The following is a 24,919-nucleotide window of genomic DNA, read 5'->3' as shown; positions in this document are numbered from 1 at the left end:
AGTTTGCCCAGGACTAGTCCATCTATTTTTTTTTAAAAGAGGAGGGGGGAGACGAAATTTTTTATAATGTATGCTGTCTGAAAGCCACTGTAAGCGTGAACAATCAATCAAGAACTGAAATGATTTATCAAATCTTTCCAATGATTGCTAAGATAGAATCCATCTTCTCGGTTGAAATTGTCTCTGTGCTTGTATATGTGGATAGCCTCATGAACGAATCTCTCATGGAAGCCAGATGGCTTACAAAGAACCTCCGTCTTGGAAAAGTCAATAAACACAAGATCCAGGTCCGTTTCAACACATTACATAAAATCCGTGATCTGGTTCCGTCTGTAAAAGATGTGATTCCGGACATACAATACCCTGGTGTCTACAAACTAAGTTGCCGCTGTGGTAGTAGTTACATTGGAGAAACCAAACGCCATGTCTCGGACCGCATTCGTGAACATAAAGCAGACCTTAAACACGGTAGGACCAACACCTCGGCCGTAGCAGATCATTTTTTTAAATAAATAAATGTGCCGTTTTAAAAATAAATTTATGCAAACCGACACACCTGATGATGACCGTTTGAGTTATGGTCGAAACGTCGTGAGAATTTTTTTATTGTTTTATATATATTTTGTTATTTTGTTGTTTCTCTTCAACGTGACTTTACCGAAAAAACTAAGAATATGTTTGATAATGTAAAGAATTCCAAATAGTCACGTTGATCCCTTTGGCAATCCACTGCTATTTTATCTCACAAACAGCGCACTAACAGGTGCGGCCTCGTGAAGACAGAGCACAGAACCTAGTTTTGATGTAACTCAGAGTGATGTCTAAACCGGCCGGGAATCACACTCAGATCACAGCGGCAGGGGCCATAGCTCAGTAAGAGAACAATTATACTCTTTGGTTCTTTCGGTAAAGTCACGTAGGTAGAAAAATAAAGGAAAAGAAAAATAATATATCACAGTGATATATATATATTTTATTTTGTTTTACCGAAGGAACCAAAGAGTATGGATTCCTGCAGTCACGAAAGTTTCAAATCAATAGAGAACAATTATTCCACTGCTTCACTCCCTTCATATTAATTCAATTAAATAGTTTAAACGATGAATTGTACAATTACAGTTTACAAACATTGAGACATGACACACGTAAACCACACACGTACACCATCAGAGTTGCACCGCTGTGGCCAAGTCCTATGGGTAAAGCAAGTCAATTGTAAATAATTTCAAAGCACTAAATGCAAAGGATCTTTACAATGCATGTGGAGGTATGGGGCGTGCCATGTGTCCATGTGAACTTGTGCTTCTGAAACACTTGAGTTGATTATTCATGAGAAAATTAGTTAAAATTATTTGAACGGAAGAACGGACAATGCTAATAGACATATTTAACAAATTATTGTCCAGATTTGCCATCCGAAACTTGTATTGGCACTTCCTCGCCACAAGCTGATGAACAGCATCACAGTAAACATGGAACGTTAGGCCGAGGTTGGGTCAACGTTGGTCCAACCTTTCCAACTACATTCCAAGGTTGGCTCAGCGTTGAACGTTGGATCAACGTGAGCCCAACGTTGGTCCAAAGTTGGCTCAACATTGGCGCAACGTTGCATCAACGTTGGCCCAACGTTAGCTCAACGTTGGTAAGTTTGCTGGCATTTTGGCCCCTGGTGTGGATGTGACTACCGGTCACCGCGACGTGGCAGGGCCTGTGGGTGGGGGGGATTACGCACGTGGGCAGCCCTCACGCGCACTCTAATTAAGCTCCCAGCCATTGCCCGCCCTGATTGTGGGCTCCCATTGTGGAAGGGTAAGTTTACATTCATGGCGGGGGCTGCCAGCCCTACTCATCTTAGCTGAACTGTGCGGCTCCATTGTATAGTCTGGAGGAGTTGGCGACTATTATGGCAAAGGGCTGGCCGGCCTAATGAGCCATCTGTTGGGGTAAGATATGGATGGGGCTGTGCGCAGAAACTCAATCCCAAAGCTAAGGGCGGTTCTGGAAACAACTGGAGAAAGTGGTTGATGTGCAACGCCGTACAAGTAAGGGACTTAAGGTTTCATTGCGGTTTTACCCTCGGTGTTGCGTTGTCTAAGAGCCGGTGGTTTTCAGCTGTTGGGTGAGAGCACGACCCCCCGGAGAGAATGATCGACGGGACAAGGAGGGATGGCGGTCGTGTAGCGGTTAGCGCTACGCTGCGCTACGAACCCGGCGACCCGAGTTCGATTCTCGCTCACGGCCAACACCCATTGACGATTATCTGAACCGGTCCTGGGCCTCCCCTAGGTCGACTCAGCCTCGAATGAGTACCTGGAGGGATGTGTAAACATCGCCGCTAGGGAGACAAAGGCGGCCGGGCGTGGTGCTGGCCATCCACCCCCTCGTGTACCGTTCCGGCTTTTATAGGTGCTCGCTAACAGCACTTGCCCCGACATTCTGTTAAGGCTACACGGGGAATCTTTGTCTTCATTCAAGCTGACGGCTAACACCAGTTACGATTATGCAATCCGATCTTGGGCTTCCTCTAGGTCGACTCAGCCTAAAATGGGTAACTGATGTAGCGTGTAGGCATCGCTACTGGCGAGACAAAGATGGCCGGGCGTGGTGCTGGCCACCCACCCCACCCGTGTGCCGTGCCGGTCTTCATCAGTGCTCGCTAACGGCACTTGCCCCCGCAGTCTGTTAAGGCTACACGGGGGATCTTTGTGTGTGCGTGCATTCCACTGACAACTGGAAGTGATGGAGGGCTTCAGCTGTAAGGGGGAGGGGGAGAATGTGGGGGGGGGGGGGGGGGGGGGGGGGGAGGTCCAATTATTCATACGTTGAGCGTGAGCTAAATGCGGTCGAGAACCAAACGTGGCAATTAAAGATGACAACAACAATGGTTTGCATCACGGGCCCCATGGTAAACGAGCGCTGGGGTAAACTATAGTTTTCGCGCAGTATTGCAACGCATCGTGCTTAAAAATTAACAATAAATACCCATCATTATGGGGCGGTGATGGGGGCACCCATTAATATAGGACATCAATGAAACGTGTTATATAAAATGGCCATTTCCCGAAACGTCGCTTATTGTATATTTTTGTTTCTTTGTTAGGCCACACAATATTATTGACGAATGTGTTACGTTTATTGTTAATTGTGCTTTTGCACCACTGCCAACGCAGAAACATCATCACAAACTCTTTAGTTTAATCATTGTCCATAACTACGAATTACAGCCCCGGACAAATTGACCAACGTATTGCATGCATCATATGTAGAGTCGCTCCTTTGAGTCGAGCTTTCATTTACGATGACCTCCTGGCGTCACGTAAGGCGCATGGCCGCGATACAGGACAAAGACAAATATAAGCCATGTAGCCTTTAACAAACTGTTGGGGCAAGTGCTGTTCGCGAGCACCTATGAAGGCCGGCACGGCACACGAGGGGGTTGGTGGCCAACACCACGCCCGGCTGTATTAGTCTCCCCAGGGGCAATGTTCACACATTTCACCAGGTACTCATTTGGGGCTGAGTCGACATAGGGGAGGTCCAGGACCTGTTCGGATAATCGTCACTTGTATTGGTCGTGAGCGGGAATCGAACTCGTAGTGCAGCGCGCTAACCGCTACACTACCGTGTCTTCACACACACACACTATAACCTACCTATTTGTATTTTACGACTTATAGCCCACTGAGCGATGTATCTTTTTACAGAAGCGACCTGGCCACAAGTAATAGCCCACCAAAGTGGCTATTACGCGTGGAAATTTATCTCGACCAAATAATCTAAACGCGTGATGTTGATTCTAAACGTGGAGGGAAAACCCGGAGGACCTGAAGAAAAATCCACGCGACCACGGGGAGAACATGCAAACTCCGAATATACAGCAAGCGTCAGGGTCGGGATCGAATCCACGACCTCCTGTATACCAGGCGAGGTAGTTAACATCTCACCACCGCGGCGGCCGCACTGAGTTGCAAATCTATTTTCAGAAGGTTACCGCAGCATTTGGTTATTATTTGAATGTTTTGAGCTCATCAATGAGGGGTTGCATTTATTATACACGTGGGGAGCAATCCGGAGCTCCCGGAGAAAATCCACGCACGCAAGGGGACAACGCTCCATTCCCGTGCAGATGGAAACAGATGGCGATTAGTTCACCTGCTGTCCTGCCTTCTCCTGGCTAGCCAGGAAGGCGGTTTATGGCACTTGGACGCCCAACCATAAGGCGGGTTCACAGGATTCGTACGATCCGCAAACTCTCGCTGCTACTTCCACCGTTCCGGATTAAGGCTCCGCACCTCCGCTTAGCGCGGCGCGAAAGAAGTCCAACACACACAGGCGCGCGCACCATCGCCACGAGCAGTGATATCGGGCGCGCAAGCAGCGCGAGTCTGGATTTTGCCGACAGGCCGAGTGATGGAGTTCTCACTCCTCGTTGCAGCTGCTCGAGACTCATCGTCAGCACGAGCTCAGCAGGGAGCCCCCCGCGTGTCTTCCTCCTCACCACCGCCCCCCGCCCCCCGTCACCTCCGCCCTCTATTTAGCTGTGACATTTCCAGCATTTCTGGCGTCACATTCGCGGCGACACGCACCGAGACGCGTGCGCAACACCGCACACTTCCCTGCGTCGCAAACAACAAGGTGAGCCGGCCATCGGCTCAGGGGTCAGGGGCGCGACAAAGACTCACGCTGGGCCACGTCGGCGTCGACTCGTGAGCGATGGACGCTGCCCGCCCCTTTCTCAATCGCGACAATGGAGTGGAGGGGGTGCAGACTTCCCGCGGCCGCGACGGCGGTGGTGGGGTGGTGGTGGTGGCATTCAGAATGCACCCCTCACATCCCTAATTAGCACGGTTGGCTACGTACGGTGCGAAAGAAGTTCAACACACAGTACACGGATCATCCAAAGGAAAGGCAAGCACTGCCGCGTTTGCCCTCGTCGCGCTCGTAAAGCCTCTCTTAGAGACGACGACGATGATGATAGTGTCGTTAAGTAATTCATCAGTCGCTGCGCAAGGACAAATGACCCCACACAGACTGAACACGTTCGTCAGTAACGCCGCCTTCGTTTGATACATACGCGCCGCCACGTTCTGCGCAATGGCCCTTCTCCAGAGCGCGCAGCACGGAACTATGGGCAAGTACGTATCTATGTTGGACTTCTTTCGCGCCGTACCTAAGCCAACCGTGCTAATCGGAGCTGCGGGGGAAGGACAACAAGCCAAACGCACGAAGCAAGTTCTTAAGAGATTGGCGAATGTGAGGAGTGTCTTGTTGTATGCGTGCGCGCACACGTGTGCGTTTTATGTCATTTCTGCATTTGTGGAAGCAATAAGCAGCCAGACGAACGCCGTCGCGACGCAATTGCAGCCACTCAGTGACTGCAACTCACCTGGTGCTGCGTTCTGGCCGCCTTGGTCAGAGCTCATCAGCTCTGCCGAAGTTAACAACAACAACATGGACCTCGTCACATTCAGCAACGACATTTCAGGCAATGGCCTTACCTCTTGCGCTATGAAGAAGGGCCATTGGCCTAAACGTCACCTATGACGCATTATTCCTGATAAAGCCACACTGTGTTATTGATGAATGTGTTGAGTCTGTTGTGCTTTTGCACCACTAACAGCAACCTAAACCACCAAATACATGCGTTCAATAATGCACAAACTAAGCAGATGTTCAGACTGAATAGTGCATGGATAGGTGACAACTATGCACAGCAAGTTGTTTTAGGCCCTGAGTCAAAGGTGCAGGCAGTCCAGGGCAGTAGATTAAAATCCGCTGTTGCACTATACTGCTATGCTCCCACCTATATTCTCCAGCGTGGTGAAGCATGGTCAAACAATCCTCACGACGCGCGTGGCCTGAGAAGGCCCTCGACCGGCAGTGGAGTGACAAAAGGACTGCACGTGTAGGTGGGCACACGTTCTGTGCTCTGTCTCGGTAGCTGCTGGCACCACGTCATGCAGTCGCGCCACGCGTACACGTGTACACATGTACACATGTACACGTGTACGCGTACACATGTACACGTGTACGCGTGTACACATGTACGCGTAGACATGTACACATGTATGCGTACACATGTACACATGGAACGCTCTTCCTTCCGATATGAGGAAGTCACTGGAGCTATGCACTTTTAAATCTAAATTGAAAACTCCTTTTTTCAGAACAGTTTTTGTGTGTTTAGTTTGTCGTCCTTCCTGCTGCAACTCCAATTAGCACGGTTTGCTACCTACGGTGCGAAAGAAGTTCAACATAGAACCATTCAACTATATTTATTTTACCAGATAAGGCCCATTGACCTCCGTGAGTCATACGTGACCACAGCTAGAGCCCCCATGGTAATTGGCTAGGATGTATTTGACCCCAATGGCATCATCACTCGGCACAGCCATGAGATGTCGCCTTCGTTGGGCGGCATGCAGGCGCATTTACCTACCCAATAGCACGTGAGCAGTGGCTAGTGCGGTTTGCGATGAACACGCTCACCTGAATTCGATTCCCAGCAGATGGCTAACATCAGTGGCGAGTGTTATCTGAACCAATCCGGAGTCTGCCCTTGACCAACGTGCATTGACCAGCGCGGCCCTCATCCAGCAGAAGATAGACAAAGTGCTGTACAGGTACAATCACGCGAGGCAGTTTTCCCAGCGCCGGCCCCTTTACAACATGACTGACATTAGCAAAGTTGCTGGAAGAGAGAAATGGAAATTGGTTTCAAGTGACATTGCAATCCTAAGGTCGCCGGTGCGATCTCCTGGCATGGTAGTTGAAACGATCGCCAAGTTTCTTAAATTCCCTCCCTCTAAAACTAAACTGCATGTTTTTATTTTACCAGGTAAGCTCTTGTTCAGAAGCCACCTGGTTATCACAAATGATAGCTGAACCAAGTGGGTTATCACGTGGAAATGTATAGCAGCCAAATACTCCAACCGCACGTTTTTTTAAATGTTGAGGGAAAACCCGGAGGACCCGGAGAAAACCCCACGAGACCACAGCGAGAAAGACACGCAAACTCCGAATGAACAGGCGTCAGGGTCGGGATCGAACCCACGACTTCCTGCGTACCAAGCGAGGGAGCTAACATCTCGTCACAGCGCCAACCCTCTGTCCACCCAGCGGGTATAAAAGTGTTCACCACGGTTAATCGATGGGCAGGTAACGTGTGGTGGGGCAAAGCGTGGGAACTCCCACCACATCTTCCAAGACATCTGGCCAGCGTTGAAGGACAGGCTCAATGTCCTCTAGAGAGGCTATCTCTTGAGCTCTCTCTCGTGGCAACCCTTCCGCTAGCGTCTGCCTGATTGCGAGTAATTGCTGTACCTTTAAAACGAAACTCAGCAATTGTTATTATTTTACCAGGTAAGGCGTGCCGAGCTATGTAGCTGCTTTTCTTTCAGATGCGACGTGACCGCAAATGGCAGCTCAACGAAGTGGCGTATCACGTGGAAATGTATATCGGTCAAATACTCTTAAAAGGCGTGATGGTAATTTTAAATGTTTTGGGTGGAAAAACCGGAGGAGCCGGAGGAAATCCACCACGCGACCGCGCTGAAGAAGTGAACATCTCGCCACCGTGGATCCCGCTTTACCCTGATGGCCTTTACACAATACACAACAAAAATAAGTAATATTAAAAAAAAAAACTTGGAATAACTCCACGACTCCAGGAAGTGGCCCCGAAGCTTGCCACAACTTTAAGAGGGCCGTGGTGATTTAAAGCCAACGTCAGTTGAGCGTGGACAATTAGACCCAAGCCGAAACATAACATATAAAAAAAATAATGCTTTAAAATGTGTGTTTTTTTTTATTTTGTATGATAGAATATAGTATTGTCATCAGTGTGACATAAGTGTGCCGAGTTTACAGTCGATACCACATTGGGAAGTGGGTTAAAATTGAGTTACAAGATTTGAGAATACAACAACAACAGACAGAGTGAGTTAAATAAAAGCGTGTAAATAACAACAACAACCCATCATCTTCTTTGGTTCTTTCGGTAAAGTCACGTAGAATGAGAATAAAATAATAAAATAATAAAATAACACAATAAAATTCTCACGACGTTTCGGCCACAACACAAGCGGCCTTCATCAGGTTAAGGGACGAGACTGTCTCACCTGATGAAGGCCGCTTGTGTTGTGGCCGAAACGTCGTGATAATTTTAGTGTTATGTTATTTTATTAATTTATTATTTCATTCTCATTCTACGTGACTTTACCGAAATAACCAAAGAAGATGAATCCTTGCAGTCACGAAAGCTTCAAATCGAAATAAAACAACCCATCGTCTTGAACGCGGGGGGAGCCCCCCCCCCCCCCCCCCCCATTAGAGCCACGTGCGGTGACCACCGTGGCGATGCGAGCGACTTGGCGCTGCCGCGTTGCCCGGCCGCTCCTCTGCGGCGTTCACGCCACTGTGGCGGCAAAGACAAAGGTCCCCCGTGTAGCCTGCAACAGACTGTGGGGGCAAGTGCTGTTAGCGAGCAGCGCCGACGAAAGGCCGGCACGGCACGGCACGCGCCGGGGTGGGTGGCCGGCACCGCGCCCGGCCGCCTTTGTCTCCCCAGTGGCGATGTTTACTACACACCGCACCAGGTACTCATTTGAGGCTGAGTCGACCTAGGGGAGGCTCAGGACCCGGTTCAGATAATCGTCGCCGGCGTTGTCCGTGAGCGGGAATCGAACTTAGTGCAGCGAACCGCGACACTCAACAGCGCGCAGGTATGGCTCTAGATTGTATACAGCGGATAGGCGCGTGGCTATAGATTTCGCACAACGCACAAGTACATTGCTTTACATTCCGTACATCAAACAGGAATACGGCTTTAGAATTCGCAGAGCGGCAACGGGCGCGGCCCTCGTTCGGCAACGTCGCCCCGATTGACGTTTCGCGCGTGGCGAACGGGCTGATAATTGCGTGCGAGTTTGCCCTCGGCCCCCCCCCGTTAACCCGCCGCCCCCCCCACCCCCACTCTTCAACGCCCCTGCACGTCGATGAAAAGTGGGTTCACATTTTTACCAGGGTGGTGGTGGTAGCGGCGGCGGTGGTGGATTACCAAAAAAAAAATTTTTTTTTGCCCAACCCCTTGAAAATAACTTGAACTTGAAAATAGGGTGGTGAATGGAGGTGGCAGCCATTGAGCGCGCGAGAGAAAAGGCCCCGGAGTGTGGAGCTATTCAGCGGACATCAGCCCGCCTCGGTATACACGGGGCCATTCAGCGCAGCTGTGAATCCATCTGAAAGGGGGCCTCGTTGTGAAACGTCCGCAGATTTAAACTGCGCGATGTCGCCTCCGCGCACTTTGTGTACCGCGCGCTCATTTATTTTTTTTGCCCGTCCGCTTTCCCCGTCTCTTAGAAGTCTCAGACTCCCAGGAGGGGGTCTGGTGGGGGCGGGGAGCGAACTGCATATTTTTTTTCACCCTGGCGAAATACTCTTCTTCAATGCGTTTCTTCCAATGTCGTTTTAAACAAATGGGACGATTCCACTTTTTGTTGATTGGTTGGTTGGTTTAAAAGCCACTGAAACTAATCGTGACCGGAAAATAAAACATCGCATCGAAAATAACTGACTTAACGTGAATGCTTGTGCTGGAGAGCTGTGGCCCACGCGTTACATGCTCTCAACCTGCTAAAACAAGATCTCGTTTTGTGTACATGATGCTAAAGGACAATTGTCTACGGTGACTTTGATGTGTGTAGGCTTCCACCCATTGTTGTTGATAGTATGCAGAGACTGTTGCAAACTTATGAGAGGGCATACGATCTTACACACGCCAGTACTTTAAGTGTATATGTAATGTCAATGTGGATTATTGTTCGTGTTTCAAAGTCATCTAATGAATAATGGTACGTGTGAATTTGGGTACAAACCTTTCGGAATGCTGACTGCCACTTCGGTCGAATGGCAAATCAAGCTTGTATTATCCACAGCAGAGGTTGGTTGGGTTAGATCGCGTTAATATAAATGCGTCGTTAAAACCGCCAATATCCGATACAGCCAATCAGTAAGGTTTGTCACGTAATCAAAACATGCCGGTTAGTTACTAGTACAGCACACAGGTGTGTTGGAAAGTAAATCCGCGACATTTACAATTCGAGTATTACGTTCCGCTGGTAATTAATTACAAGCAGCTTCATCAGGCTTGTATTGTTTGGCTCGCTCTTATGTTTGTGAAACTTTTATATGGGAATCACAACAGTGATGAGAGATTACAGTAAAAAATGTTGATTTAAAGCTTTCGTGACTGCAAGGATTCATCTTCTTTGGTTCTTTCGGTAAAGTCACGTAGAATGAGAATAAAATAATTAAATAATAGGATAAAATAACACAATCAAATTCTCACGACGTTTCGGCCACAACACAAGCAGCCTTCTTCAGGTGAAAGAACAGAACTGTCGGGACGACATTGAAGCTCTGTCGTCCCGACAGTTATGTTCTATCACCTGAAGAAGGCTGCTTGTGTTGTGGCCGAAACGTCGTGAGAATTTCATTGTTATTTTATTATTTTATTATCATTCTACGTGACTTTACCGAAAGAACCAAAGAAGATTACAGTAACTTGCGGTTCTGCAAGTTGCCTCTTACACTGCAAAAAAACAAAGCAATGTTGTACATTTATTTTGGAAAAATGGATCAACCATCTAATCCAAATGGAAAAGTTACACCAATTTAAAAACATATATATGTCAAGTTGGTGACTCAATAATCACCAACGCACTCACGTTCAAGCGGATTAAGGGAAATTCCTGCTGCCGATTGGGTCAGACATTTGGAAACATTGGTAATGTGGATTAGGGCGAGGACAGACTTTGGAATTGGGATAAATCACACGTGTCCGTTAATATTCAAATCCAGGATTTCCCCTGCGATATTAGCTACTGCTCTCGAGGGTATCTAACCCGACCTATATAAACGCTCTATTAGCCCACAGGCTTGGCCATTCGCTGTAAAGAGTAAATACATTTGTGTTTATATAGGAGAGTGACTTTTTTTGTTCAAAACGTACACTGCTGGTACTGTATCAGGTCCATTTCAAAGGAGTACAGGTGTCTGCCACACTGCAGGGATATAGTTGTTATCCTTTTCTTTACGTGTTACTATAACAGTAAAACATTCACCGACGAACTAGACGCATACCTGCTTTAAGAAAGGCTTAAAATGTAAGGTCAACGCTTGGCATGGCGTGCAGCACAATCTCGCGCGTCCTGCTTGCTAAAGTACACAGCACTAAATTCCCCCCACGAAGGGAAGTGTAAATGTCACCCTTTTATACGCCACAAGTGGTCGGAACTGAAGGGAAAGTGGTGGCGAAAAAAACAGCTAAAGAACACACACACGGCGGGGGATTGCTTGCCCGCTGACATGCGCTGTCCGGTTGTGCACAGGTGCTAGTGGGACTCTCGCTCTCTCCCAAAAAAAAAAAACCCCGTGTACATTGAACACATCACACAAGATAAGAGAGCAGCCGAGTTCCGTTATTGCATCTAAAGTGTACGCTTTGAACGCTGCAGTTGTATTGGACGCGCATGATTAATAATGATGTTTAATAGATACGTAATAAAAGGTATTCAATTGGTGTTTGAACATCGTTACACCTGTTTAATTGTCAGAAAGGGGAAAACCCTATTCTTGTTTGTCATCATATTTGATACTGGCGAAAAAGGTACCATAGATATAACTGTTCGACCCGAGCTATACGTGCTCTGATACTCGTATTGTTTTTGTATTTGAACCCTCGAACCCACAAACTCATGCTCAAATCCATACTCGAACCCATGCTTGAACCCGTGCCCGACCCCAAACTCGAACCCATTTTCAAACCCACGAACCTGGTTAGGATTAGGAGCATGGGTTCGAGTATGGGTTCAAACTTGGGGTTGAGCATGGGTTTGACCTTAGCTTCCAGTGGAACTGCTCTTAGTCTCAATTAACGCTCCACCACTCCTTATATGGGCAATTACACGCCCCCAGGGTATCCGTGTTTCGCCACGACACGCCTTCGCATCATAATAATGATGTATTTTTCCATATATCGCAAGTTAGTATCAGCACTTTACAGCGCCACTACCGCTTGGCCACACGACCATTGTGGATCCCTTCAAAAGGCCCCTCGCATGCACCTATGTGGAACTTGGTTCCCACTGTCCGTACCCAAACGTGCTAATCGGAGGTACGGGGGGGGGGGAATGACTACAAACTAAACACAAAAATCAGTTTGAAGGAAATTAGATTTCATACAAGATGATCTAAAAGTGCATAGCTCCAGTGGCTTCCTGATATCGGAAGGAAGAGCGTTCCAGACTGCCGCAGAAGCGCATCTGAAAGCGCCGCATGATGCGGTGGCCGTCTTTGTTCGACGGTCAGCAGCCAAAATCCGCTGCTGTGAGGACGAACTTGCACCTAACACCGAATGGAGCGCATTCAGGCCCTGTAAGGAGTGTCCTTCTATGGCAAACCATAATGTCCACTTCATCGTGGTTATTGGAAGTGTAACGACGCATCAATTGATATCGATCATTCAACTGGTAGACACGAACCAAATTACGTGCACAAGGATAAATATTGTTCGATTCGTGTATTTTGTGTCCAAGTGGTTCACTGAGCACTGCAGACACTAGTGGCCGCTACATTAACCACAATGTTTTAAAATAATCATTTAATATCTAATCATGGCCGTAAACAGCAGCAATTAAATGGAGTGATGCATTGATTCATCACTTGAAATGCATTCTTACGGTCGCGATACATGCATCGAATCATGTGTGTTATTATATCTGTTATTTCTGAATTGTGAAATGAAACACAAATTATATCCACGTCTTATCCGTAGGCCAGTAGAATGAACACAACCGTAAAACGATAGCTAAAAAAAGAGGTTACGAACAACACGGTATAGAAACAAAACAAAGAGTTAATTCTTGACCATTATTGCAGATCCAATAACATCCTCAATAGGATTTGTGTATAAAGTAAGATACCTAAGTAAGTTATGCCGTATGAAGATATTCAAGATTGCTATTTCCATAAGCGTGGAAGAGAATATTGTAAAAAAACAGGAAAGGCGTTTGTGTCTCTCTGATTTCTTGGCGGCACCAATATTTTCTTTGATTTCCACGCCCATTTACAGGAATTGCTTCGCGCAAAAGCGGACGTTTCTTCAAAGCGGTAATCAGATCTGCTCGCCGTCTGGGAAGCGGTGGCAATGAAAGACACCTGCACAGGTACAGAGGCACTCCTGCTCGCCTGTTCTCACACCTTATCCAAGCGGCACCGCGTGAATGCAATTGTCCACACAATGACAAAGCCAGACCGCCCCCACGGGCCGCGCACTCACCCAACAGGGCATAGAGCTAACGCTGCTTCGCTTCTCTTCGTTGGCGGTGATTATGATGATGATGATTTCGTTCGGCCAATTGGAGCGCCACGTATTAGAGATTCAGTTCCAGGTGATTTAGCCAATTCAAATGCTTTGTCTAAGAGTCGGCGAATGACTTACACGTCGCCTTCAAAGTTACATTTGGGGCCGTGCGAAGTTACGCGTTCAATGGCTTTTAGTGTTCGTAGCCGCAGACACACACAGGAGAGAGAGAGAGAGAGCCTTTCATTCTCCACTTGTGCGTCAGGTGTCCACATCTTTCGTGGGGAGGGGGGGGGGGAGTTTTTGTGCGAACCCGGCTAAGCGGTGCCCATTGTTTTAGTGGAAGATGGAAACCGGGCAGTGCGGCGGTGATGGCGGCGGGGTCGCTGATCTCTTCACGAGAGTGATGGAAGTGGAGGAGCAGATGCGGAGAGCGACGCGTACGTCTGTAGGTCCCGGTCCGATTGTGAACGATTCGAGTGGCTCCTCGGCCCACGTGAGAGCCCGCGGCTCCTCCGGGGACTGGACGAGTGGGAGCGACGAGGTCGCGTCAGGGTGCCACAGCAGGCACCAGGCCAGCGTTACTGCTCAGCGCGTTGCAATCGAAACAAGAAAAGTTCCACTAAAGTGCAGTACAGTGCAGGCTGTTCTCCTCTGACAACGCGTGTTGTTTTCATAACGCGAATTGGATATAACGTGATGAATGCATTAGGGAACAATTTGTTTATAACGCGGATGCGAATTGAATGTAACGCGATTGAGTGAACGGAACTACGTCGCGCGAGTAGGAATGAGCGGTTGTACGGATGCCTCGGCGTAGCATCATCACACGAGGCGTTGGGATGCTGCTGGATGCTTCTGGATACTACCCACGCGTCTCGGTCTTTGTTCAGCCTGCGTACACATTTCACGTGTTACCGCGGACTGTGGTTTACCCTATCAAGGCCGTAGCCATGGAGTCAACATTGGGGGGAGACCAAATCTTCCGAGGGGTCTGGGGTCCCCCCCCCAGAAAAAAAATCTAAATTTGAAAACGAATATCCTGCCTAAAATATGAAAAAAAATCACTAATACAGATTATGGGATTTTTATTTATTTTTTACAATAATGTATAATAGTGTATTTATTACTGTTTTTTCTTTGTTATCTTTTCCTGTTTCATTGTATGTAATGGCAGAGATTAAGGATTAATAAAGTACAACCATAACCACAATCATATAAACGAATCTATTTTATAGCGACATATTGGGGGGGGACATTTTGAGCATATTTGAATATTGGGGGGGGGATGTCTGGGATGTGTCCCCCCAAATATATATTACAATTACGGCCTTGTACCCTATATTATATGATTTATTACAACTTTATTTTTTTCATAATGCGGTGTTCTTTAGGAACTTCCAGATGCATGGAAGAGTAGGCAAAAAATACCCCGTAGAGCTCCCACAGTGGAGGCTCTTTGTCTAGTGTCTGTGTGGGCATGAAGGTACAGGCCTGCACCTTTGCCTTGCCCTGTTTTGTAAGGATATTGAACTTTTTTCGCACCATACGTAGACAACCGTCCTGATCGAAGGTGTGGGAATGTGTTTTACAAATTACACAGTAAAACTTAACTCTTTTTATTTTACCAGGTAAGGCCCACTGAGCTATACAGCTCTTTTTCAGAAGAAATCTGGCCACAAATAGCTCAACGAAGTGGCTTATTATCACGTGGAAATTTATAACAGTCAAATACTCAACGCATGTTGATTCTCAATGTGGAGGGAAAAACCGCAGGACCCGGAGGAAAATCCACGAAACCACGGGGGGAGAGACAGAAATGCAAACTCTAAATATACAGGCATCGTCGTGGACGGGATTGAAGCCACGACCTCCTGTATACCAGGCGAGATAGTTAACATCCCGCCATCGCTGCACCGAATGCAGTGCTGTACACGTGCGGTATGCAGCCCCTGCCGTGGCGTATCCTGCACAAGACAATCACCCCAACACAAACACTCACGAGGTCAACGCACACTGCCAGGAGGCGCCGTTTGGGAAGGAATGTAGACTCGCAGCAGCGTGTCACAGCTCCGTCGTTGCAAACATTTCCCGTTGAAAGGCATCGCGATGTGTTTTTTAATTCCGAAAGGGGTCTCCCTCAAGAACGGGCCGCATTTGAAGAGCCAACCCCCCATTCCTTTTGGGGGGGGGGGCTTCGATTGAACGCGCGGAGGTCGTGGTGAGTGCATTCCGAGCGCGAGAAGACGCCTGAGCTGGCGACTGTGGCCGTATCCGGTGGGGTTACAACAGCTCTGTTTTTTTATTTTACCAGGTAAGGCCCACTGAGCTACGATATAGCTCTTTTTACTGGAGCCACCTGGCTATCACAAATGACCTGGCTATCTCAACGACAGTGGCTTACCGCCACGAGGAAATGAAACAGCGGCCAAATAACTCTGAGCGCGTGGTGGTGTTGATTCTAGATGTGTTGGAGAAAAGCAGCGGGACCCGGAGAAAGATCCACGCGGCCAGGGGGAGAGGAGAGACACATGCACACTCAATATATACAGGCATCGTCAGGGTCGGGATGGAACCCACAACCTCCTGTATACCAGGCGAGGTGGTTAACATCTCGCCACCGTGGCGGGTGTGATCAAGACTGACAACTGGCCATGTGCAGCCCTGCCGTGTCAGTCCGCTGCTGATGGGGGCCTCCCTCCGCCCGTGAATGCCAGGAGGGATGTTTGATCATTACTTCACCACGCCGGTCAGTGCACATTGGTGGAGGCGGCCGGAGTGCATGACGTCATCTGGTCCAACACCACGTGAGACTAGGCTCTAAGGAAAGCTGTCTCGGGTGTGGACCAATCAATTTCAAGGACAGTGCCAATACATTATCAGAGTTATGTCTTTTGTTTGCATTCCGACCGCAGGTATTGTGGTCAATGCAAACATGACTCCTTGCAAAAAAGGTGTCAGTTTTGTTGCCAGATAAAAGGGTACAAAATCTATTATCATATTTTGCTACTGGCAAAGGAGGTTTCAATGGTGTAAATGAAATCTCTCAATGGGAGGTGCCGCGACTGTGAATTTCCCTTCCTCGGCCCATTATGGAGTCTTGAGTCTGTTACAATTTTTAAATCACATTTTAAAACTCACCTCTTTTCACTCCAGGCACTCTCCATAACGTCCGTTTTCATGCGAAGCGTTTTGAGGCATTGTGGGAATTGTGCGATAGAAAACCGAGTTTAATATTTGTAATACATATTATTTTTTTGTTTTATTTACAATTTATATTAACATTTTATAGAAATTGGTAGTTTTTATTTATTAGGCATAATAACTCGTTATTAGTTCAATTAATTGTCATTTCCGCCCGCTATTTATTTATTAATTGGTTATTATTTATGCACTATATTTATTCGTTATTTATTCATTATTTGTTCGACTAGCTATTATTTATTTGTTGTATTTATTTGCTATACATCCGTTACTTATGATCTATTTGTCGTATCCGTTCAACGGCCACATTTAAGCATGTCGAGTGGAAGCAGAGGTCGAAGAGCGGACAGAGCAACAGTGACGAAGCGAGAAATCGAGATCAATTCAGATACACAGCTCAGAGAACGGTGGAAAGAGAAAGGGCCCTATGTAAGATTACAAGTTTTGCTGGCTGGCTGGGAGTGATGGCAGGACGTACGGTTGGTCACGTCTAAAGGACGAGCGATTATTTTATATTTGGTGACCTTTGCCCCCTCCTCCCCCTTCTGATATTGATGGTGTTTAAGTACTCAGATGAACATTGGCCAGTGTTTATTTGTGTTGGTGGTCACGACTCGGGAAATAACACCGTCACTTGGCAGGGGAAAATTCTCGACGGGGAATCCCACCGTGGTGTCTCGCGAACGAGGTGGGGGGAGCGGATAAACCCGCGTCCCGCGAATAATGGAACGGTTTCTAAAATCCCTCGCGAAAGTCAAAAACGCGCACCCCAAAGCTCACGCAGAGCACTGCTGCCTGGCGGCCAGCCGCATTTCCACGCTGCACGGACCAATGTCTCCGGCGCCAGGCAGTCCCAGTAACAACATCGGCGCCGTGCGGTCTCTCCGGCACCGGAGTTATACTCTTTGGTGCTTTCCGTGAAGTCACGCACGTGGAAATTTTTTTTTTGTTTTAAATCACGACGTTTCGCTTGCAACACAAGCACTCATCATCAGGTGTGAAAACCACAGCAATAATTTTTTTGTTTTTTTTACCCGAAGTGTGTGTTCTCCACGGCAGGCGAGTGATTTTTGGCGGTTTCAGTGGCGGTTTCGTTTGGCTTCACGATTGCTTTCTCTGTATTTCCGTTCGATGCGAAGCGAGATGTAAATAACGCAACCAGCTTCAAACGGACCCACACTTGGTCTTCGTGGAAATAAGAAGGGGTCTTGTTAAGAAAAACGGTCATTTTTTAAAAAAAGGAAAACATATGTATTTATATATTTTTTTACAGATTATTGACCATTATCTTCAGGGAAAGTGAAAAAGATGAACGTTTTAAATGGACGCAGGGTGTACAATTACCTCACACATAAACGTTAAAGTTCTTATCAGGTATAAAGGCATAAAAATAGTAATCTTTAACACAATTGTTCACTCGATGTGAAAACAACAACGTCAACAAAACTGCACCGGGCATATTAATAATAATAATATTAATGAAACGCTTTGCGACTGCGACAAGTGAATGTGGAGGAGTCTGCTTTTGCGAAACAAAATAAAGAGATTTAAAGAAAAAAAATGTTGGGATTCTCCATCCATCTGCTGCGAGTAGAAGCGGGCGCATTGTGCAGCGAGGTGTTCAATTGCCTTGACACACACACACACACCTCACTCACACACACACACACACCTCGTTCACACACTCACATACACCTCGCTCACACACTCACTCACATACACCTCACTCACACACTCACATACACCTCGCTCACTCACACACTCACACACACCTCACTCACACACTCACATACACCTCGTTCACACACTCACATACACCTCGCTCACACACTCACTCACATACACCTCACTCACACACTCACATACACCTCGCTCACTCACACACTCACACACACCTCACTCACACACTCACATACACCTCGCTCACTCACACACTCACACACACCTCACTCACACACTCACATACACCTCGCTCACTCACTCTCATCCTGTTACTCACTCACTCACACACACCTCGCTCACACACTCACACACACCTTACTCACACACACACACACACCTCGTTCACACACACACACACACACCTCACTCACACACACACCTCGTTCACACACACACACACCTCGCTCACTCACACACTCACACACACCTCGTTCACACACACACACACACCTCGCTCACTCACACACTCACACACACCTCGTTCACACACACACACCTCGCTCACACACACACTCACTCACACACTCATCCTGTCACTCACACACACACCTCGCTCACACACACACCTCGCTCACTCACACACTCATCCTGTCACTCACTCACTCACACACACCTCGCTCACTCACCCTCTCACTCACTCACTCACCCTCTCACTCACCCTCTCACTCACTCACCCTCTCATTCACTCACTCATCCTCTCACTCACTCACCCTCTCGGTCACCCTCTCACTCACTCACCCTCTCGCTCACTCACGCATCCTCTCACTCACTCACCTCTCATTCACTCACTCACCCTCTCACTCACTCTCTCACTCACCCTCTCACTCACCCTCTCGCACACTCACTCACTCACCCTCTCACTCACTCACTCACCCTCTCACTCACTCACCCTCTCACTCACTCACTCACCCTTTCACTCACTCACCCTCTCACTCACTCACGCATCCTCTCACTCACTCACTCACCTCTCATTCACTCACTCACCCTCTCACTCACTCACTCACACACCCTCTCACTCTCCCTCTCACTCACTCACCCTCTCATTCACTCACTCACCCTCTCACTCACTCACCCTCTCGCTCACTCACGCATCCTCTCACTCACTCACCTCTCATTCACTCACTCACCCTCTCACTCACCCTCTCACTCACTCACCCTCTCACTCACCCTCTCGCTCACTCACCCTCTCATTCACTCACTCATCCTCTCACTCACTCACCCTCTCGGTCACCCTCTCACTCACTCACCCTCTCGCTCACTCACGCATCCTCTCACTCACTCACCTCTCATTCACTCACTCACCCTCTCACTCATCTCTCACTCACCCTCTCACTCACCCTCTCGCACACTCACTCACTCACCCTCTCACTCACTCACTCACCCTCTCACTCACTCACCCTCTCACTCACTCACGCATCCTCTCACTCACTCACTCACCTCTCATTCACTCACTCACCCTCTCACTCACTCACTCACACACCCTCTCACTCTCCCTCTCACTCACTCACCCTCTCATTCACTCACTCACCCTCTCACTCACTCACCCTCTCGCTCACTCACGCATCCTCTCACTCACTCACCTCTCATTCACTCACTCACCCTCTCACTCACCCTCTCACTCACTCACCCTCTCACTCACCCTCTCGCACACTCACTCACTCACCCTCTCACTCACTCACTCACCCTCTCACTCACTCACCCTCTCACTCACCCTCTCGCTCACTCACTCACCCTCTCGCTCACCCACTCGCTCACTCACTCACCCTCTCGCTCACTCACTCACCCTCTCACTCACCCACTCACTCACTCACCCTCTCGCTCACCCACTCGCTCACTCACTCACCCTCTCGCTCACCCACTCACCCTCTCACTCACCCTCTCACTCACCCTCTCGCTCACTCACTCACCCTCTCACTCACCCACTCACTCACTCACTCACCCTCTCACTCACCCACTCGCTCACTCACCCACCCTCTCGCTCACTCACTCACCCTCTCACTCACCCTCTCGCTCACCCTCTCGCTCACCCACTCGCTCACTCTCGTGCCGAGCGCCTGCTGCTGCTGCCGCTGCGGCTGCTTCTTGGATTAAATTGAAAGCGACAAAAGAAAACCAGTGGCGAGAGACAAGGCCCACTCCAAAGTCCCACTCCAAAGTTTTTGTTTCTTCCTGTAACAACAACAACACCCCCATAAGTCCCTCCCTGGTTCTTTGACTCGCATGGAATACGAAACAAAACAAGAAACGCTAGCAGGTGTGTGTGTGCGTGCGTGCGACACAACAACAACAACATTCGTCCACCTTCGAAGTCGTCGTGCCCCCTCCCAGCCTCTCTTCTCACAAAGTCGCGCGCTCCCGGCTGGCGGTGCTGAAGTGCTTCGGTTTGCTCGCGAGCTGCTGGAAGACGGGCGCGTCTGTTGTTGTTGTTGTTGTTGATTTTTGTTGTTTGTTGTTGTTGTTGAACTGCGAGTCGCCGTACCCGGACATAAAGTCCACGCGCGCTCAGCCGCCGACGCTCGGACATCGCTCCCAGCTCCCTGTTGCGGGCCCGCCGCAAATTGTTCGGCAGTGTCGCGTCGCGCGTCCTTCTGCCTCGCCAAGAGGAAACAACAACAACAACCACAACAACAATAAACAACGCACACTCAGAGTCGAGGCGCGGCCCTGCAATTGCTTTGCTCACGGGCCCCTCACCCAACTGCCCCCCCCCGCCCCCCCCCCCCAGGAAAGATGCCTCCACAGAGGGGCCCCCTTCTTCCATCAACGCTGCAGAGGATGCATACCGGACCTGCTTAACAAACAAAACCGAGATGTCAATTTGCTTCCGTTCCTGCCGTGTTGAGGCTGAGCAGGCCTCCTCTGCGTTGGTGGATCGGGCAGACTTCTGGGATGCGGTTGTCACGGTTTGCACCACCCCACAGGGACAGAGCGGGCTCGCTCTTATGCCATCATCGGTGGGGGTTAGCGAGGCGTGGGCCGTGACCGGTCCTGGACCTGTTAAGGGTGGACCCACTGCTTTCTTCGGGAGGCTGTTGTGTGGCGGTAGTAATGAGGTAGTTATTTGCCTGGTCCAGTGACTCCCGTTCTTGTGCCCAGGTGAGATTTGTGTTGACGTCGTGAGTGAGTGGCTGGGTGAGTGGGTGGGTGGGTGAGTGAGTGGGTGGGTGAGTGGGTGGCTGGGTGAGTAGGTGGGTGAGTGGCTGGGTGAGTGGGTGGGTGGGTGAGTGAGTGGGTGGGTGGGTGAGTGGGTGGCTGGGTGAGTGGGTGGGTGGCTGGGTGAGTGGGTGGGTGAGTGGCTGGGTGAGTGGGTGGCTGGGTGAGTGGGTGGCTGGGTGAGTAGGTGGGTGAGTGGCTGGGTGGGTGGTGAGTGAGTGGGTGGGTGGGTGAGTGGGTGGCTGGGTGAGTGGGTGAGTGGGTGGGTGGCTGGGTGAGTGGGTGGGTGAGTGGCTGGGTGAGTGAGTCGGTGGGTGAGTGAGGGGGTGAGTGGGTGGGTGGCTGGGTGAGTGGGTGGGTGAGTGGCTGGGTGAGTGAGTGGGTGGGTGAGTGAGGGGGTGGGTGAGTGAGGGGGTGGGTGAGTGGGTGGCTGGGTGAGTGGGTGAGTGGGTAGGTGGCTGGGTGAGCGGGTGAGTGAGGGGGTGGGTGAGTGAGGGGGTGGGTGAGTGGGTGGCTGGGTAAGTGGGTGGCTGGGTGAGTTGGCGGCTGGGTGAGTGGGTGGCTGGGTGAGTGGGTGGCTGAGTGAGTGAGTGGGTGAGTGAATGAGTGGGTGAGTGAATGAGTAAATGAGTGGGTGAGTGGATGGCTGGGCGAGTGGGTGGCTGGGTCTTTCAAAATCGGCTTTCTTGAGGGGAAGGCGTCATCTTTGGTGCGTTGAAGAGGTCCTCGTGGAGCGGCAGGTGCGGCGCGTTTGCGGACTTTTTCAATCATTTGTGGATTATTGCGAGTCTCCGGATATGTGTGTGTGTGTGTGTGGTGGGGGGGGTGTTTGCCAGGACAGCGAGCCAGGGAATGAGGGTGGATCGTGGTGTAGCAGCGGCGATGCGCACGGTGTTGTGTAGCTGTGTGTCGACTCTGTGTGTGCGCGTGACGACCTTGACCAGACGGGTGCACGCTATTGTGCTGCTGACAATGAGAGTGGCCAACGCTGGGGTACGGAGGGTGGTGGTGGTGGTGGTAGCGGCGCCCCACGTTGAGCTGGCTAGTTTGGAGATGAGGTCCCTTCCTGGTTTTGACCTTGGATGCTGCTGTTCTCAGGTGCTCCCGGGAAGGTGAGTGACCTGTCCAGGGTCACCCCGAGGCATGTGGGGGTGGTGCTGTAGCTTGTGGCTGTCCACATCGATGTTGCGCTCCTTATTGGCGTTGTGGAGGTGGAATGCACTGGGCACAGTTTTTGCAGGGCTTGGTTTGAGTCGCCACGTGTTGCGTAATTATTGTTCGAGTTGGGGGTCTGATCCAGGGTGTCGAAGTTGGGAGCTTGCGTTGCCAGGCAGATGTCGTCAGCGTGTATGAATTTTCGGGAGGTGGTTTCTGGGAGGTCATTTGTGTCGAGGTTGAAGAGAGTGGGGGGCCAGCACTGGAGTCTTGAGGGAGCCCGTTGGTCTGTCCCTTCCGTGCGCTCTTTGCCTCTCCGAGGTGAACTTTGAAACGTCTAATGCTCAGCAGTGTGGTGATGATTTTCGTTGTCCCGGTTGGGGAGGGACCATGGCAGCTTGAAGAGAAGCCAAATGCGCCAGGCGGTGTCATAGGCGGCTGTGAGGTTGAGGAAGACAGCTCCTGTCGTCGTGTTTTTATTATTTATTTCTGGAAGACATTCTGCGATGTAAGTGCTGAGGGCCAGAACCTGTCCTGCTGTGCTGCGTCCCTTTTCCACGCCGAGGACGTCTTCAGCGGCAGGGGATGCGCGGTAGAGAATGAGGCGTTTGAGGATGTTGTAGGGGACTGATGGGAGGGAGATTGGGCCGTAGCTGGCTGCGAGTGTGAATGCTTTGGACATTTGCATCGCCCTCGGTACTGTTCACCTTTCGGTGTGTGTTTGAGGCTCTCTCTGGTGCAGGACGATCAATTTCAAGGGCAATGCGCACGTTGTTATCAAAGCACGTTTGCGCGCACGTTTTACCATACGCATCTGTGGTAAATGCAGACTTGATGATGCCTTGTAATAGGCGTGTCTTAACACCGCCTGTATTATCGTCGTGAAGGGTAACCCCTTTTATTTTTCCATCATCTTCATACCGGCTAAAAGGGGTCTCACAGCTCCTGTGAGAGGATATTAACCGCGCCATCCATGCGGCCCGCGCACCCTGGAAGAGGTAGGAGTAAGGAGCACACCCACACTTTACCCCACCACACTCTCACTGCCGCCGAACTAACTGCAGTGCACCCATTAACGCTGCTGGGTTGACACAGGCGATAGGTGTGTGTCTGGAGGTGCTGGTGGGGGTGGTGATTCAAGAAATTTGCCAATTCTTTAAACTTGCTGCGCCGTGAGATGAAATCGAATCGGCGACCCTCTGGATTGCAGGGCCAGTGCGCCGCCCGCCGCTAAGCCTAGGAGAAACCTGCACGCACACAGAGTGAAGCGGCTCACTCTACACGCACTCAGACCGGTGAAATCGCGGTGAGAACATCGAGGTAAAGATGGGCTCTTTGGACCGAGGAAAAATGTGAAGTGGAGCGCTCACCTGCAAACTGCCATGCCCCAGCTCCTCGCTAATAATCCCGTATCTTCTTGGCATGCTCCGAGTCTCGTGGGCACGCATGACCCATTGTGATTGCTGGGTTTTCTCCCGCGCGGCGGTTCGTGTCCTCGCCTATGAACCTGGTCGCTGGAGTTGGATTTCCAGCTCTGGCTTACATCAGCGGTGAGTTATAGCTGAACAAGTCCCAGGTCCCACCTTCACCAACCTGCTGTGACCGTTTTCGTCAAAATATGGTCAAATAAACCCCCCATGCATGGACCAGCTTGATCAAGCGACAAACTGACAAAGCGCTGTAAATCATTATTCATCATCATCATCATCACGATCCATGGGCAGATATCCCGTAGGTGTCCACTGTGCATTGCGTCATTTCTTTCCACTTTCTTCTCTGTCTACTGTGCCAATACACTCAAGCAGTGCCACCAATATTTTATGATGTCATCGTCAAGCCATTCTCTGTTGGGTCCTCCTCTCTTTCTAGTTCCCTCCACAGTTCCAAACGACGCACTTGTTAATTGTCCTCCTGCTGTCCATCCTACACGTGTGTCCAAGTGGTGCCAGTTTCCTGCTCATCACTGCCTGCATCGTCATTCACAACCGTGTTCTTACTTCGACTGTAAATAATCACTGAGCCAGTATCAACTATCAATTGTTTTCGCGAATACATTTCAGCACGACGTTAAAAACAACACGGGAGAGGCAAAATGCATCCCTTAGCCCAGACCATTGCAATTTGTCTCGTAACCCTTCGCGAGCCTGTGCCCCATCGTGCGAGGAGCCGGGCACGGTGGTGGCACGCAACTCTGGCGGACCACGCAGATTTGTGACACTGGGGAACGTCAATGTGTTGCAAGTTGGCCACGAAATGGCAGTGCAGCAGCTGGGGATCGTGAACCCATCTGTGTGGGCGGATTTTGAGAGTCATGCCGTCGTG

The sequence above is a fragment of the Petromyzon marinus genome, chromosome 24 (assembly GCF_048934315.1).
Source record: "Petromyzon marinus isolate PM22_M1 ecotype Great Lakes invasive population chromosome 24, UKy_Petmar_22M1.pri1.0, whole genome shotgun sequence".
NCBI lineage: Eukaryota > Metazoa > Chordata > Hyperoartia > Petromyzontiformes > Petromyzontidae > Petromyzon > Petromyzon marinus.
Note: the sequence above shows the minus strand (reverse complement) of the source record.